The following is a 19,548-nucleotide window of genomic DNA, read 5'->3' on the forward strand; positions in this document are numbered from 1 at the left end:
TATCATTCCATCGGTTCTGCCAAATAGATACCAATAAGGACCAAATAGGGTTTTTCACCTGTTTATAACCCGCCTCGAAGTTCTGGGTCACATAGAAAAGGCTACTTTTTTTGGCCAGACTGTTTATCGCATAAATATCATTTTCGGTTATCTGGGATGCCAGTAGTGTTTTGTTCACAATAAAAGCAGCATGCCACTTTCCCAGCAGAGCACATGTTCGTGTTTGAATGTCCATGATCCACTGATTTTTGTCTTTCGCGCTGCTTAAAAGGAATGGTACTGTGTACACTAACCTTCTTCACTTATTGGAAGAATTAAAAAGTCAATATGGAATCAGGAATTTCAACAATAATAAGAATTTGTGTTTACATATGGGAAAGAGGCCACTTTCAACGTTTATTGTAACCGCTGTTATAATCATAATAATAATAATAATAATTGAAATAAAATTGAAAGTGTATTATGGGTTTCCTGTCTTTTCAATTATCCTGTATATCAACAAGTTAGTGCAGTCAAAGAAGCAATTGCAGTCCACTGCAAGAAAATAAACTCAAGAACGGCCACACTGAATAAAGCTCAATAAGAAAGACTTGATTGTCTCTGCAATATCCCATCCAAACGGATTATATTAGTAGAACTGATATTATGCAATGAGTTGGGGTGGCAACCTCCTTACTGCTTTTTGATGTAGTAGGGTGGGGTGACATTTTCTTGTTTGCATGTAGCCACTAAAGGGTCCTGATGCAGCCCCGAGTTATACACTAAGGTATCGTTTGATATACACTGAGGTATCTCTTACTCGCTGAATTTTCTCATTGAAAAAATTCATCACAGGGCATTAAATATGAAATTAAGAAAGGCAATTATTTGAATAACAATCATTTGCTTTTTTAAACTTAAGCGGCACTTTCAGAAACAAAAAATTTAGTTTTTGGCACTCATACCATTTAGATTGTATCACTTTCACGAGTTCTCAATTTTGTACCGTTACAATTCGTAACATTTCATGGTTGAAAAATTAACTTCTTACAGAAAACAAGTTGAAGTTTCATATTCTGATAAAAGTTTGTAAAAATCAGTTTTAAGTAACTCGTTATACTAGTGTGTCGGGAAATTTAGTACAAAATATCGCCAAAAAAAAACCCCTCACAGATAATTCTGCCGACCATGGTCTACAGCGCAACACATTGAGGGTCCTGATGCAGCTCCAAGCCAGGATTGCATCAGGGCTACTCTTTCCCCACTTCACGATTGCCATTTTGTACATTTCACCAAACAGTGAAGAACAGTTGGTGAGTATCATTTGACTCTCAGGCAATCAAAAAAACCTTTTACAATCAGCAATTCGTCTTTGGTCTATCACATCGAACACCAAAATCTACGCGCAGGAAAAAGCAGCCGCTTTGAAATTCGGGAATGGTTAAACAACATCTGCCGTACTTGGCTAAAAGGACAGATTTGGATTCCGAAAACAACGTTTGAGAGAGACGCAAATAGTCCAGCGTCAATGAACAATGATCCAAGCTGTCCTTCACTGTCGGAAATTGGCTGTATCAAAAAGACAAAAAAATTCCTATTATTGTTTAATGGTACCGGAGTTTGTCGTTTGTAGTTTTGTTTATAAAAATGTGTATCCACAGGCCGATTTGCAGATTGTGAAAAACCAGGACTAGCTCATGGGGAGGAAACCCAACTCCCTTCATCCTGAGATCAGTTCAAATGAAGAGGAATTTTGAAATTCTTCCACTCGTCGACAGAAATAGAATGCAGATGTCTCAAACGAATAGAAAAGGCTGGTTGGTTAGTTGTTTGTAGGGTTTTATGCATCAGCGACTTATACCGTAGTGTGCCGAATATAATGTATGTAAATTGCATGTGTTCTTTTGGAGATTTTTCTGTTTGCTGGACGAAAATCCTGAATTTCCGAGAGAAAAAAACCATGGTACCCTCGGCTGAGACCAACTAAGCCGTGAACGGGCTCATAAAAATTCCTCGGGTCATCGACGGGATTCGAACTTAAGGGTTTTCCACGTGGTGTGGAGAGGATGTTGATTACACACAAACTGGGCTGCCCATGACAGCTAGCAGAGGGTGAAGTGTCGTGTTGACTAAGTTTCCACATAAGGCTGTTTCAACGTGAAAACATGGTGGTTCTCCGTGGCAGTACAATGGTTTCGCCACTTATTCGTCTGGGTTCAATTCCTGTAGACCTGTAAACAATTGAAAAGGACTCTTTAAAGTCCTTTTCAATCGAATCAGAAGTTAACAGATCTCAGACGGAAAAAGTAGAGTTTCACCCCCGTTTGGTTTTGAGTTTGAGTTATTTCGAGTTTTTCAGCACGCGCATGAATATCGGCCCGTGAACACACGCAATGGCGTAATCTGGTCTAAGTTGCTGATGCGCCTAAAACTGAACAACAACAATAATATTAACGCACTGTGTGAAAAATAAGCTAATTCTTTTAAAATTATTTTTCTGGCGCGGACAGCTGCATCATCGGTTGGTTGGTTGTTGTAGGGTTTTAGGGTGCATCATCAACTTAGATCATATTGCGCGGAATATAATATGCCTGTAAATTGCTTGTGTTCTGTGGTCGCTTTGCTGGATGAAAAACCGAGTTTTTGGGATAAAAACCATGATATCCTTGCCTGGTCAACTAACTCAGCCACTTTGCGTAAAAGAACCATAGAATTCCTCAGGTCACACACACACACTGGCCAAAAAAAAAAAAAAAAAAAAAATAGATAAAAAAATACGAACTGTTGTATTAAGGCAATCACAGACAGAAGAAATGCAAATAAATTCAAACAGATACAAAGAAAACTGCATTTATTGTAAAGTTTTCTTCGCAATAGATGAAAATTATTATTATTTTATTTTTGGCTAACGTAGAAAAACTTCCTTGAATAATTTTCACTTCCTTGAATCATTTGTACTGCCTTATAAGTACCGCGTGCTAACCAATTGCATCACTGGGGATACTAGATTAATACTAAAAACTAAGACACATCCATATAAAGCGGACATTTTAGCTTTCCTTTATAAATAAGCAGATAATATATTGTCACTTGAACTATCAGACTGAGCAAATCACCACTTCACTTAGTCGATAAAATGTACCAGTGAAGGCCATTATTTCAGTTAGGTGTGTGTTGTTAAGCGCCAGAGCAGCTAAGGCTATGAGGCGTCTGTAATTGTGTGTGTTTTCCGTTTGTTGTTTACTGCACGAAAAATCCGCTGCATGGTTTTTAATCCTGAAAGGAAACCATGCAACACTCGCCTCAGACAGACTAACTCAGCCACAGAACTCGTGGGTAGCATTGTTGGTATGTTCGCTGTCCTCCCCACACCTGGTGGAAAAGACTTTAGTTCAAGTCCCATCGATGATACGAGGAATTTTTACGGGCCTCCTTCATAACGTGGCTGAGTTAGTCGGTCTCAGGCGAGGACAGCATGGGTTTTTCGTTCAGCAAACAGAAAATCGACCTCAGAACATAATATACAGACAGTATAGACGGAGCAATATGGTCTGAGTCGCTGATGCTCCTAAAACCCAACAACAACAACAGCTGAGTCACGTTTTGATAAAAGCCCATAAAAATTCCTCGCCTCATTGACTGCATCCGATTCCAAACCTTTTCCGCTCTGTGTGAAAGATTGGTGATTATATTACTGTGCTACTGGGAGTGGTTCAGTCTCAGTAACAGATAACCACATATCTCTAGGAAGACGGACACCCCCATAGGAAGAACGAATACCCCCTATAAGAAGAGATAAACCAACCAACAAGGACACGCTACCTCAATTTAAAGAGTTTCACCCAGAAACCAAGATTAACGCAATTTATAGAACTTTACGTCTTATTTTGTAGTAATTCAGCAATCTGAATACTCATACATTTCTTATTATTAATCTTAATTTAACTTTATCCTTAATTTGATTTGATGTAAATAATTTTGATTTTTATAATTTTTGTACACTTTGCTAGTTAATTCTCACAATTTGGATGTTTTTGATGAGGTCACCACGGCAACTTTATGTCATATTTATTGTCCCAAAGGTCAGCAGAGATTACGGTCATGGGTATCTAAGGGGGACCTTTCACCTTGGTCTCTCACATACTAGTCAATAAGAGCTGATAATCTGGTCAGTACTGCGTGTGTGTGTGTGTGTGTGTGTCAAGTTGCAAAGTAGGAAGGAAGTGTCTCTTAAACTTTCTAGGTAAGAATTTTCTCTTCCTCTTTAATACTGTACTATGTTCATATTAGCAACTACGCTACCCAGCAAAAGTCGTGGAACATCCATCTCAAAAAAATTGCATGCGACTACGAAATATGCAGATATTTTGGCCTATAAAGGCAATCAGCTCGGAATTAATTTCAGAGGAGTTGAAACTGAGAAACAGAGAGAAAAATTTCAGAAAGAAGAATGATAGTTTCGTGGTGTAGGAAATGTTTCATGATATTTGGTACAATGGTGTAGGTTTATCTCAAAATTCTCTCTAAAAGTTTTCTGTATTATATAACTGCTTACAACGTCATTCTTCTAGTTTTCCTTGGACTTAAAAATGGAGAATTTTGTTCATTATTTTGTAGAGATTGTTTATTTTTTTAATTTAAATTTTACAGTAATAGGGATGGAACCTGATGTAATAGAGAAAGCCATTGTAGTAATGGTAAGAGAAATTAAATGACAGGCAAAGGTAGAAAAATGTCATTAATAAATTACCAAATACAAATTAATAATATGTCGACAGTTTAAACAGTAATAATAGCGAATTTTGCGTAAGGTTACAGTGATAAATTAAGTCAAGATGATTAATTGAATGAATGATGACAAATTGGAACAGTGAACACAGCATGTAATTATACTATAGTGACCAGTTAGATGGTTAAAAAATATCATGGAATTGTGATCGTGTTTAAAATAACATGATTAATGTATACATAATTATTTATAATAATTTAAAAGAACGTAATTAATAGATAATTAATATTGTAGAATCAATTAATATGAAGGCTTCAAGTCTCGAGGAAATCTGTCAAGTAACGGCTTCTATAATTTATAGGACCCTTGCCTCCTTCCTTTTTAACCATAAGGTTTGTTGCATTTCGAGGGGGAGAAAATTATACAGAGTAGAGAAATTAAAAACATTTGAAGGTGAAGTGGAGTTCTATTTAACAGTCGCGATTCTTCTGTTCAATGCGATGTCGAAACACTAAGGGGCGAAATTTTCTAGTATCGTTCACTAGCCAATGATTCGTCTGTTAATAAATTGTAACTAGATTATAATTTAACCAAAATTTGTTCCAAATCAGTTAAAGGGAGGGGAGAAGTGGAGCGTACACTGGGCTGAGTTGTATCCTAGAATTAATACGGAAACTTTTTTGTGATAATGTGCTTAATATTAGACTTTGTGGTGGAATCAACATTTATGGTAGTGCTGCCAGAGTTGGATTTGTCGCATTATGGCCTTAGTTGCTTATGTGCTAAAAAACTAAAATCACATCACATCACAATTACTACCAGCGGGCCGACTGGGCTAGCCAGGTGGGCAAAGTGCCTGCCTGACAACTCAAAGGTCGCGGGTTCGAATCCCGCCTCGGGCTTGGATCACAGTAAAATGCAAAAACTTTGGGAGGTGCATTATGGCCACAGAAGCCGATGCGCCAACAACTAACAAAAAAAAAAAAAAAAAAACTGCCAGCGTAACATGAAGTGCAACCCGAACAACATGGATTAATTAGACTATATTATTGAAGTTCTAAAAAATCATAGCTAATGGAATCATTGTAATTATTAAAGGTGGGAGAATGAACTCCGCACGGAGAGTTCTGTGAGGAGTTAGGAGAGTTCCATAAGGACATGGATTATTCCATTGAAAGAAAGTGTGGACCAATTGCTCTGCAAAAGGGCAAACATAATGATCAAGGACCTCATTTCAATCTCTTACAACAATGCGACTTCCTTAAGGGGATGCGTGTAGAAGAAATCTTTAGAAGAGATCTACAGGAAACCGATAACGATCCCATACCATTAAACCAGCGCTGCCAAAAACGCGTCTCTATCCGATGTTAGCGGGTTAGCTTCTAGATCCTCGTTTTTTCCAAACGAAAGTGCATCGAGAATCTGACTGAAGACTATTTCGATTCATCAGTTAAGATCACAATCACATTCGGCCACCAGGCCGCTTTGGATTGACTCTGTCTTGCTTTCATCCTAGATCTTATTGCTCTCCACTTCAAAGAATCGCGCAACAGGTGTCTTTGATATTATCACTAGGTTGTTTATATTGAAACCGACACTGAAATGCAGAGGTTCAAAAAGAGGCTGTTTTTAACTGTTACTCGACTTTCATGTCGTAACATATTGTCAGAGACTTTGTGTAAAAATAATCACCCTTGATGAAAAGAAAAAAAATCAGAAATGAATTCTTTTTCTTTTTATTTCATAAAGGATGAATATTTGATTCTGTTTTTATTTGTATTTAAAATGTATTAGGTTTATACGTTTATTTTTTAGCTTCTGAACACCCGTTTAAAATATAATAGATCGAATTGGTATACACCAGAAAAGAAAGAAAAGAAATCAAACTGCCTCGGTGCACTCCAGAAATTCTCATTCACTTACTCTGTGTGCACCCATTTTTGAAAAATAACAGTGGCGGGTGGTCTTCTTCTTCCCCGCCCCTTTTGATTTAAAAATCCAGTACTCAAAACTCCCACAGTGAATTTTTCGCACCATTCCCTAAAGGTTTCCGATTCTTCTACTAGGAAACTAAAGAGGTCTAAATTAAATTACTGAATATTAAATTAATTTTGGACCTCTTCGGTGATGCAGTTGTTTCCTTTTGTTCCAAAGCAACTAAGGCTACGAAGTATTAATGTAATGTGTTTGTAACTAGGGTGTTCTCTGGTTGGATTACTTGTTTGTCTGAATGAAAAACAAACCCCAATCCTAGTGTCTAGAAGTGCTGTGCAATCCTCGCCTTAAGCCAAATAACTCGGCTTCGATATGAAAATAAATGAAGTACAGGGGATATTTCTAGTGTGGAATCTGTATTCCTATCCTATTTAGCCGTCCAAATGCTATGATATCGTTGGATTTCTTCTCCTAAAAAATGAAGGAAGCTACGGCAAATTAGTTAGGCAGGCAAGCCTTTTACTCCTGGAAACTAATGGCTAATTCCAGAAGTAAAGTACACTGTGCTGCCACTTTATTAGGTCACCTACCTAGTAGCATGTTGAGCCTCCTTTAGCCTTCAAAACAGCCTGAATTCATATAGGCATGGATTGAACGAGATGCTGAAAACGTGCAGGAATGGAGTACCATGCAGACATGAGTGTGTCACGCAGTTCCTTGAGATTCGTCGGAGGTGTAGGCCTGCAGCGAACAGCCCTTTTCAACTCATCCCAAAGATGTTCAACAGGATTGAGATCCGTGGACTGAGCAGGACACTGCAGCAAAGAAAAGTCATTGTCATGTTCCTGGAACCATTCCATGGTGATTCCGGCTTCGTGCACCAGCGTATTATCCTGCTGGAAGTAACCATCTGACTGAGGATAAACTGTCAACATGAACGGATGCACTTGGTCAGCAACGATGTTTAGGTACGATGTGGAATTCAGACGTGAATCTATGGGTATCAATGGACCCAACGTGTGCCAAGAAAACATTCCCCACGTCATAATACTGCCCCCACCACTTTGCACAGTAGTCGTCAGACATGACGGATCCATGGATTCATGTTGTTTTCGCCAAATTCTGAGCCTTCTATCAACATGATGCACCAGGAACATCGACTCGTCAGACCAAGCAACTGTTTTCCAATTCTCGATAGTCTAGTGCTGGTGCCCACAGGAGGCGTGCTCTCTTGTTTTTCATTGATAACAAAGGTGCGCGATGTGACCGTCGGCTATTGTAGCCCATTCGCGACAAAGTGCGATTAGTGGTCCGTTGCGATATTTTGTTCTGCGCACCAAGGTTGTATTCTGGCGTGATATGCGACATTGTGGCTAGTCTGTTTGCTTGCACAATTCTAGCCATCCTCCTCTGACCTCTCTCATCATCAACAACACACGCACACTGCACAAACATAACATTACACACACTTCTGGCCTATTACAGTGCTCTCTAACCATCACAGTGTACAAAGGCGGAGTTGAACTTTCGTTCAGGTGCCGTCCTACATAAGATACTATACATGTCTACATACATGTCTCACCAACAAGCGATTTTCTTCCATAGGAGTGCTGATGTTTTCTGTTCGTTGCACCATTCTCGATACACCCTTGAAATTGTGGTGAGTGAAAAGTTCAGAAAAACTGCCGTTTCAGAGATGCTTTGTCCAGCACGTCTTGCACCTACTACCATGCCACGTTCGAAGTCCGTTAGATCACTCCTTTTCCCCATTCTTGTTACGGTTTGTACGCTTAACTGATAGTATAAAGGTTGTTCTGCTGCATTTATATCCACAACTGTGGTCATGTCACTTGCAGCGTTGTGAGACAAACCATTTGTGTGCACAGTAGGGGTGTACCTAATAAAGTGGCAGCAGTGTAGGTACTAGTTAAAAGTAGGATATAAAAGGGCATGCGCACTCAGTGACAGGCAGATAGAACAGAATGGGATGAAGAAAAACCTAGATCCTTCTCAAGAGATATAACAGTAGGCTGCCACGTAGTGAACATCCATTTGCCAGATAACAGAGTTGGAAACATCGGAAAACAAAATCTAATGCTATTATTCATTACAAGATTACATTAACCACAAAACATATCGACATAGATAGCGAGAGGAACTCGAAAAGGCACCCTTAATCAGCGGACTCGATAGACAGTTGACAGAAACTTCACTTACTGGTAAATCGAAACGTAATGTGGAATTATGAATCATGCTGCACAGTTAGGTACAGTGTATGCCCAAAAGGGCGGTTTCACTTATATTGCTCACCAACGATGAAGTTCGTTGGTGGCAGCTTGATGGTATCGGTCTGTTTGATTTCGTTTGGACTTGGCTCACTGATCGCCAGCGATGAATCTATGATTGCAGCTGTCTCGTGTCACTCTTGACAATTTGCCATTGTGATTTCCCTGCATTGCGGAGGGAAATCACAATGGCACGCACCGCAACGCCTCCCGTCACAAAATTCCGTCAATATTATGATTTGAGGAGAATAGTGTGGTGAATATGCAAGTTCCAGCCCAGAGTCCAGATAAGCAAAGAAATAGCTACAACTTTACGGAAGGAGTGGGGCAAAGTTCCGGTTTCTAGCAGAAAGTGCCCCCCCCCCCAGTGGTTACTGATTTTATTTCTTTTCTAACCAGATGGTTTTTCGTTTAGCGTTCTAATAAATATCGGAGGATCGTATATTGTGTCTGGCCAGTTTTGTGTTTTGAGGGGTGAAAATCAAGGTCTATTTCACGAAAAATTCTGTATTCCCTATACCAGCTAATTATATTCGTGAATTCAAAGGCTTCAAAAATTCTGCCAGTCATCTTCTTCTTCTTCTTCTTTAATGCTGCCGAATGGCGTTTGCGACTTCGTTTTGATATTGTTCTCTGTCTAGCGCTGCGTTTAGAATTTGTGCTGTCGTCATGTGAAGCCAGGTGTTGATGTTATCTAGCCATGCCATTTTCGGTCTGCCTGGGCGTTTCTTGCCTTCGATCTTTCCCTCCAGGATGAGTGGTAGTAGGTGATATTTTTGTTGGTTCCTAGCGATGTGACCTAGGTATTTGCATTTCCTGCTGATGATGGTTTTGAGCCATCATCATCTGCCAGTCATAGATGGGTTTAAAGTCAGATCTTAACGACTTGCAAGCGAAGGGGACAATAGCTCGTGGCAGTATAGCGATAGATACTACAGTGCCACGGAAGTATCCTATAAGCAAAGGTCCATGATTAATTTCCGATTATTCGAAATCAATCATGGACAGGAATATAAAAATCTTAGTTTGACTAAAAATCTATATTAACTGCCTTCCGGAAAAAAGAAATGAATTAATTAATTTGCATATATAATAACAATTTTAACTTTCGTCCACTGTATGCAATATGCTATATATTAACTTTCTACTGTATATCATTTCTAAATAAGTTTTCAAGCAGCCATCACTTCACTGAAGCAAGACCAAATAAAAATAACACTCAAAAACAGAAACTGCCTGTGGCGGTGTCTGATGTATGTCCATGAGGACATTTATTGCATTGTCATGAGGTGCTCAGCTGACTGTTGATGAGTGTAATCGTTCCTTGACACGATCATTTAAGTCGAAAACCGTTCATCATTTATCTTCTGTTTTTCCTTTCTGAGCCGAAGTCTTTGTTGGAGCCCATATTATCAGCGTCTTATTTGTGTATGCGATACTTTGGTGACTAATGCTCACGGGTCAAGGTTCTCACTTATTTTCTTCGTTATTCTGAAAACTCGTTGCATGTCATCACCCTGAGAACTTTGTTTTGATCTTCAACTCCACTCAATCACGTACTTTCTCGTTGATTTGTGGGCACTGAATTTGGATGTGCGTGCAATCCTCAGTTTTGTTGTTCAATGAAATTTTTACGTTCAAATGAACAAAATTTAGTAGTGATGACGTGTTTCTCCTAATTTATAAGCATTAGGCATAAAAACTTCTTTTTTTTTTGCTATTTAATAACCTGTTGTCAATTTTGAACGAGAGACTGCTAATAAGCCTTTTAATATTGGGGAAATATTCTGCTTTTATATAAAAATTATTAAAAAAATAATGTCTTTTCTCGCTTAAAATTCTTTGTTGATATGCATAATTTTCTCAACATATCCGAAATGCAGTTAACAGCGAGTTCATCATCCATAAGCAGCTTATCTCTCTATCATTAGTTCTACGAGGTTTGCTTAGTCATCCCTGGCGAGGCTTTGCCATTTGCTGTAAATACAAATCCTTTTTCAGCTTTTCACATTTGTAGGATTTCGCCTTTCGAATTTACAAATGAGTCTATAGGTTCTCGAATAAATTCACCTTGAGGGTTATGGAAGTCGTGGAAGATGCTGCATATATTCGGAATGCTCTTCCAGCCATCCTTTATTCTGGTGCGCATTTTTGTTGTCCTTTTCAAATCTTCCCCTACCGTTTGAGTATAAGGTCAATAACAGAAGAAGCATCTGATCCACAACGATCTCGAAAGTTGGCAGAACTCAGAAGGACGATCAGAGAGCAAGGAATTAATCATCAAAACATTCCCAACACCAAAACAAAGGTGCCAGTCCTGCAGAGAACACTAGGAATTGCTTCGTCCAGTGTCCTTAACACCTGTATCTGCAGTGAAGAAAGTGTGCAATGGGATCCCTCAGACCGTAAATCCATTACTCCCACAACCACTACTGCAGTTCTCGACACCACTACAAATGAATATATTTGCTGTCCTAAGAGTTTATAGAGTCAAGTATAATCATATAGACTGCAGTATAACTATTTGCCTCGTTTCTTGGTGCATAGTTTTCTTGATGTGGGATTTCTTGTGCAATACCGATATCAGATAGTTTACAGTTCCTAGTGTCTATACTTATGTCGCCTCCATTTTGTCCTTAGGGATGTTCCCACCACACAGGCATCGCAGTTGTGCCATTTATGAAAGGATGCTACTATTTACTTTTCTTCAAGATTCAATTAAAACGAATGTTGCATTTTAGTCTTCAAGAATATATATAATTTTGAATCTTCAACAGCTATTTGGATTATTCTAATGTCAGTTCGCCGACAATAATTGACTAATATTGCTCGCATACATTCCCAGATCCCCTATAAATTCCAAAGTCTAAAATTCTAAATTAAAAATTCCTCCATCAACTGAAATTTGGAACAAAAAACACGCTTATAAGCCATAGTTAATGCTAGCAGGATTAGTGGATTACGTATTCTCTCCCAAGTAGTGGCGACTTAAGTGGTCGTTTAGGGCGACAAGTTCAAGAGGACGCTATCCATATAGGCGAATCAGGCAGAAGCCTAGGGGACAAATTTTGAGAAAAAATCAAGATATAAAGAATGAAGAAAAAAAATTAAACAGCCATCCATTTTTTTTCAATTCCCAAATAAAAAAACTGTCATATTAGGGCCATCGGAGAATTACCTCAGCTACCCGTGTGTACGCTGTCATAAATTGTATATTCTTGAGTTGGTTTACCTGTTTTGGTAAACGAAGACCCTCATTTTCCGGGGAGGGGGAAACTTTGCTAAAATCGCCTGAGACCGACTAACTTGGGTCATTGATGGGACTCAAACCTGACCCCTTCTTCACCCAGTATGGAGAGGACCTGGTTATAACCAATCTGCTACCCTCGAAGACACTGAAAAGATAAATAATATTTTAACAAAATCGTTTTTTAATTGTGACGTGGGATAAAGGTGATTCATCTGCACAATTCTGATAAGCAATAACTCAGCTGCAGTGACTCAGGCATTCGGTAAAATGGTTCCCAGTTTATAAAAATCCTCAATCAACATCCACCCTTAGGGTTTGGGAGCGCCCAGTTCCATAGTTTGCTTGATGCGCCAATTTCATGAATTGCTTAGATCGCCAGTTACTAACTGCTAGTCTAGAGCCGCCCCTGTTTCCAGTCTGCGTCGCGGTTATTCCTATAATAGTATTATACTTGAAGAAGCGTGTGGAATACGCTTCTTCAAGCCTGGAAAGATCATAAAAAATTCCTTCAGTCACCGGGATTAGAACTTACACATTTGCAAACGACGAGATAAAAGTCATTAAACCTCTAAGAACATTCCAAATAAATGCGTTCTTCAGATTAATTATGTTTTTACCTAAATAAAATATTCGGAAAATTCTCTTAAAACGAGTTTTCATTTAAATAAAATTTTCTACGCAATAAAGAAGAAAAGTTTCTCCTTTATTCCATAGTCTGAAATGACACAAATTGAGAATCACTACTTGTTGATCAACATCTCACAATATTCGTGCCAGGAGCCACCTAAAATACGAAGGAACGCATCGAGAACCATTTCACACTGATAGCGCAAGAGGGAGAGCGACGTCCAGTTAAGAGCGTGTCCCGCAAACCCGGTTTCTTGTGTCAGTAACTTACGGCAATCATTATCATCATCACATCTTTAGCTCCCCATTTTCGGTGACCTGCAAGCACCTATAAATCTTTACAAATATGCGTTAATACAGTTTAATTGGAAGTGATAGGGGAGTTATGTTTCCCGTAATTACTAGGTACCTATGGAGGCGAACCCGGCTGCTCGCTAATAACGAGTAATATATCAACTATCTAACCGTCCACGGCCGGCGGACTTTCAGCGGAAGTCCCGTTGTCAAGGGACGGCTCTGACCACACGCAAACATTACGACAGAAACTCGGCCAGGAGATAAACAACCGATGAAACGGAGTTATGATGAAAGGACTGGTTGGAGGATGAGTTTCTCTCAATACCCAGAAGGTGCGGGACCTGAGGGACACTGTTTTTGTACACTCTGCTGAGTTCACAGTTGCAGAGAGTGGTTTAAGTGAATTTGATGAAGACGAGAGTGAGCGAAGAATCACAGTGTGGGTCCGTCTCTTACGCCAGCTAATGCTTTAAATATACATTAAAAGAAAGTTAAGCACTCTCTTTTGTATTTAAAATATTCTGTTAGTTTCGATGATTTTACATTAGCTGCATCGCTCCAGTGGAGAAATTCCACAAAAGAAAGGTGACAAAATGGACGTCCATCCATCCCTTGAACAGCGCGGATATAAACAGAATATTATACAATTTGGAACATAAAGAATACATATTAATTATACAACCAGTAAAGGCATGACACTGGCGTTATCGTACGCACAGCTTGAATAAAATATAAAAATGAAAATCACAAACAAACGCACCATTTTAGCTCTGAATTGTGTTCAATTGCAAAGGGTTCATAGAAGATGCGAACCAAGCAGCAGCGTTAAGAATGGAATCATGAGAAGGCATAACCGGTATGGTAGAAATTTATACAGGTCACTGAGGATTTGTTTAAGTGAGCAGAAGAAAAAAAAAAGCATGGGACAGTTACGGTTTATCGCAAGACACAGATTGAGATGAGTCTTATAAATGTATACGTAATGAAACCACTGTTGGGGTAAGACAGATGAAAGCTGAATATGAGAAATCAAGCGAAGAGAGCTAAAATATCGAGAGGAATTATTCTCGTACGTGAATGTATATAAAAGAAAAGTGAATCAAATGAGTATCTTTCTTTTAAAAGACATTTATAGTTGAAATGTCGTTCGAACTGAGGGGCAACAGTGACTATGGGCCATGCTATAGCAAAACAAATGGCAAGAAAGCAAGCTTAAGCTTATAAAGTATCATCCAAAAAAAAAAAAAAAAAAAAGAAGAAACACCTTCCATTTCACTTGGTCATCCGTACTAATACTTTGTCTAATTCTTCCTTGAATTTATTCAAATTACCCACCTCTACTACACCAGATAACAGGTTGTTCCAACGATCGACCGCCTGCTGGCTAAAGAAATTTCTGCGTATCTACCTTGGAACCATTCTTCCTCTGTTTGAATTTGTCTCCTCATATGTATTGTCTGAACAAGAGAGAGGAAGCCATCGGTAATGAGCTTACTCAGTATACTAAATCAATTCAAAGCCTTAAACACCTCAGTCATGCTCTCGTGAGTAGCATGTTGGTAGAATCGCCGTCCTCCATGCACCGCGTGGAAAAGAATTGGGCTCGAGTCCTGTCGATGACGTGAGGAATTTTTATGGGCCATTTTCACAACGTGGCAGGGTTAGTCGGTCTCGGGCGAGGGTAGCATGGGTTTTTCTCCGGGAAAGTCAGGTTTTTCATCTAGCAAATATAAAATCGACCGCAGAAAATCGCTTAGGGCTAGAATCGTGGACCCAGAGTGTCCGTTCTCCGCTTCACCGAGTATACATGCAGTACACAAGTATACACAGGGAAGGCAGTGTACACGGAGCAATATGGCCTTAGTTGCCGATGCTCCTAAAACCCTACTACTACTACTACTACTACCTCAGTCATATCTCCTCGCAAGCGCAATAGTCTTCAGTCGCTGCAGTTTGCAGAAGCGAAGCCTTTCCTAGTAAGACAGCTCCTTTCTTCCTCTATTAATCTCTTGTTCTTCTCTGCACCCATTCCAACAGCTACACATTCTTCCTAAAATGGAGCTTCCAGACCTGTATGTGGTACTCAAGATGTATCCTGGCCATTGCCTTATAGAATGGGATAATTACATCCTTCTCCTTGCTGGTAAAATTCCTGTATATCATTGACAAAACCGCATGAGCTGTCCTGGCTGCCTGTCTGCACTGCTCAAAGAACTTCATATCGGGCTGCAAAATTACCTTCAGGTCATTTTCATTCTTTGCTACCCTCCTGGTGCCACACAGTTATTAAAACAAGTTACTAACTGTGGTGCTACACAGTTAGTAATTTGGAGTAATTAATCTGGATTACTGCATCCCATACGAAGTACCTTGCATTTATTGGTATTAAACTTAAACTGCCATTTCTCAGACCATCCGTCTAATTTGTTTAGGTCTTGTTGTAGTTGCATACCTGGAACTGTTATTAACCACTCTGCCAACCTTTGTATAATATGCAACCTTATATACTGTATTAAGCCTGATATGCTTTCGTCACTGTCAATACCATCATTAGACTTCGATATGATCCGATCCTGTTAGACCGGAGAAACCCTAATATCTCCCCAATACGCGAAGGAGGTGGAAAAGGTGTGGATAACTATAAACTAGTGAGTTTAACTTTGGTGATGGGAAATATGGAGTCTGTAATTAAGGATGCGGTATAGGATCATCTCGGTGAGAATACCACACTTAATGGATCACAGCATAGCTTTGTGAAGGTGAGGTCTTGATTGACCGAACTGGTTATTTATTATGACAAATCCATAAAATTAGTAGATGCTGGTAATAACTTCAATGTTATTTACCTTATTAACCTTAATTATTGAGTAAACTTTTTGATACGGTTTATCATGAAATGCTGTTATGGAGCAGATTGGGATTACTGATAAGATCCTTCGGTGTATAAGAGTTCTCTGGATCAGTGCTGGGGATTCTCCTTTTTCTAATCTTCCTTAAGGACATTAACGAGAGAGTACAGCAGAGAAGTGTCAAATTTTGCAGACGATTTTAAAGTAAGTTAACAACCAGAACCAGGATGTTTTGCTTCAACAAGGCTTTGATCGGTTGCGTTTGTGGTTTATAAAACTGGCGGCTAAGGTAAGGACAATAGGCTCAGGGGACAATAATTAAAAACGCATTCAGGACGAAAAACCTTAAGCGTTATAATACAATCAGATATGAAATTTACCATGCAGAATAAACAGATAGCAAGAAGCACAAGGTTTCCCCGTGTGTGATTTTGTACCAGGAGCGAGAAGGATATCATTACCCCCTCTATAAGACGATGTGAGACCGCATTTGTAATATTGTACTCAGGTCTGCAAACCACACCTGAAAAAAAGACCGCTTCTAGAATGGCGAAGAAGCGCGACTAGATTGATGAGGAGCGCTAATCATCGCCACATGAAGAATGGCTTAGAAGTTGCAGCTGAAAAACTTGGCAACTAGACATGTCAAGTGTGGCGAGGGCCTAACCGGGGGTATAAAGGCTCTGAAAGGATCAGTAAAATGAAGGGAGGTATAATTTCACTGGCGGGAGATCTAAGAACCAGAGGCACAAATAAACAATCTAAGGGAGTAACGGAAGGCTAAATCTCATGAAGTGTACCTCCTTCGGGCAGCGTGTTACAGATCACAGGAATGAATTGCCTGTGAATATGGCCGAGGTGAAGCGTTTGCTAAAGTTCAAAGCAGAATTGGTTCAAAGCTAAAGTTCAAAGCAGTTTGCTAAAGTTCAAAGCAGTACTTTTGTAATTTTTTTTCCTTTTTTGGCAGATGCCGAAAAGTCAGCTTCTCTGCAATATTTAGATACTGATTAGATGCGAATCAGTATTAGACTTTCTAATACTGTTTACAGTGTTGCTCGCTGAGCCTTCTTAGAAAAAAGAAAATTGTCTTAATGTTTAAATAAATCTGTAACTGTAGCTAGCATAATAATCATTACCGCTGTTCTTCAACGACTTAAGGAAAGGGGTAGTTTCTACCAGGGTTACTTGACGATGTTCCAGCAAATGTGAGACGCAACATTTGGTTTCAACATGACGGGGCGCCTGCCCATTATGGAAGGTGTGTTCGTGACCATCTGAACAGGCGTTTTGGGCGTCGATGGATTGGCCGTGGTGGACCCGTTGCCTGGCCTCCCCGCTAACCTGATTTATCGAGCCTTGATTTCTTTCTGTGGGGGCCTTCAAATCTATCGTGTATGAATCGCCTGTGGAGACGGAAATGGATCTCGTGGCGAGACTCGGCTGCGCTGCTGCTACCGTCAAAGAAACTCCAGGTGTGTTCGACCGTGTCCGCCAATCCATGCTGCGTCGGTGTCAAGCATGCATCGCGTCTCATGGTGGAACCTTCGAGCATCTGTTGTAACATCATGAAATGCATCCATCTCGTACTCCATTGTTAATATTATGTCAAATAAATGTTTGCCAGTAATTACTGTCTTGTGTCATTTCTGCTTCTTGTGCCTCTGCTACTACTTTCCCGTGACGTTTCCGGTTATGGGTTCCTATGCGATTCGCATTCCTTTAGATGTTACCTACCTCCCCTAAACGTTTGTATCAATATTTGTGACATCCTGTATAAGTACACGCATTTTGAGTGACTGGGCTCAAGTTCGCCTGACTTTTATATGCAGTGCTGTTCCTTGCATTGTTTATCTTATGAACTCCTCTGACCAGTCATCCCAAAGTATAAAGAGAAAATATATTACTATATCCTGATCATGAGGAGTGTCTTAGAATAGCGAAATATATAACATTTTGAGGACAAACCCGGAATTATTCGAACTGATTGTACAGAAGAGTAGCGCACTTAGGTTTTTTTTTTTTTTTTTTTCTTTGAGAAAAGAAGACAGGATCAGAGCTTTGTTTTGACTGAAAGAAAATTTCTTTTTTATTTTATTTTTTGTTTTTTTAATCGCCTTAATCGAAGGACTGCAGCCCGATATTCGACTCCTTTGTCGAATATCGCGCTTCGTTTCTGTGCTCTGTTTAAAATTCTGTATTCGTTTATAATAAAATAAAAAATAAAAAAAAAAAAAAAACGAAAGCAGAATTTTATTAGAACTGGTACAGAATGTGCTGGAAGTATCCACCTTGTTAGCATTAATTTTTATTCACTCTTTTTAGTAACTAACTCTTTTTCATCCATCAAACACTTTTTCTAGTGTTTGATGTATCACACGAAAAATATGTCCATCAATTTCTCAGAATACTGAGAATGTATTTCTCAGTATTTTGCCTCCGCCTTATTTGGAACAAGCCCGTTTGAGTATTTATTAATGAATGTTTCTTAGCATTGCAAAACTTTGGTTGCAAAGTACTGTTCGCATTAATAAATGCTGTTCTGTTCTTCAAATACCACAAGCTGCTTTCAGCCACATGTCTAAAATATCTCATTCCATATCCGATGACACCACGTGTTCTGTTGCCATAGTTATTTCAGTCAATGGTACATAAGTACCATTCGTAGTTATCTATTTATCGTGATACATATGTACCATTGACCAATGGGTTGCGCGTTAAATTGATAACCATGCACCCTGAATACTTTGAAACTTAACTTGTGTAACGGCTGTGGTACGGTAAAACGAAACTTCTATACCATGGCGTACCAAAATACCGTTTGCCAGATCATAACGAAGATTCATATACAGTATAGCCATTGCAATTTTGAAAACTGATCAGAAGGAAGATCTCCTCTCAGTGGAGCTCTTCCTTCTGATCAGTTTCGCTGTAGTCTGTAAAGCCGGATTGGGTAGTTATCATATATTGGGGCCACTAGCTGTATACATGAGCAACCAACTTTGTGCGGTTGTACAGCTCGAACCGGTACAAATAAATCAAGTTTTGTTAGATGACGAGCAGTCGCAAATTCGACTACAAGTTTTCTTCTTGATAAAGAGCGAAAGTTGTAATTTAGTCTTTCAGACAGCATTCACTGCACGCTAGAATCATTTGACAACTGATGACCACAGCGGTGTTTATTCAGGATTAAACAGAAATCAGCATTATTTTCATTGTATATAATGCAATTTCCTTGTATATTTGATATAATGCAAATAGTTTAATTTCACTGAAGTCACCTTCTCAAACAGCGATTCCCTTCCCCAATTTTTTTCAGTTTTCTCATCGATGACTTCATGTAAAGATCTCATTGTGGTACTGTATGCGCCACTCGAAATAACGGTTTTGTTTTTCAGAAAATTTTCCAGAAGGATTTGTTATTTGTTTCAAAAAGCAGCAGCCACAATTTTGTCTAGTGGAGTGCCGAAATTCGAATTTTTATATATTTTTATTTTACTATTTCGAAGATGAACCGAAGATTCCCAATTCACTGGCTGTTGTTTGTTATTAGGGCAGCGGTAATGAACCAACATTTCATTTTCGATCGCATTTCTTGAA

This window comes from Mastigoproctus giganteus, chromosome 9 (assembly GCF_048544385.1).
Source record: "Mastigoproctus giganteus isolate SK-2022 chromosome 9, ASM4854438v1, whole genome shotgun sequence".
NCBI lineage: Eukaryota > Metazoa > Arthropoda > Arachnida > Uropygi > Thelyphonidae > Mastigoproctus > Mastigoproctus giganteus.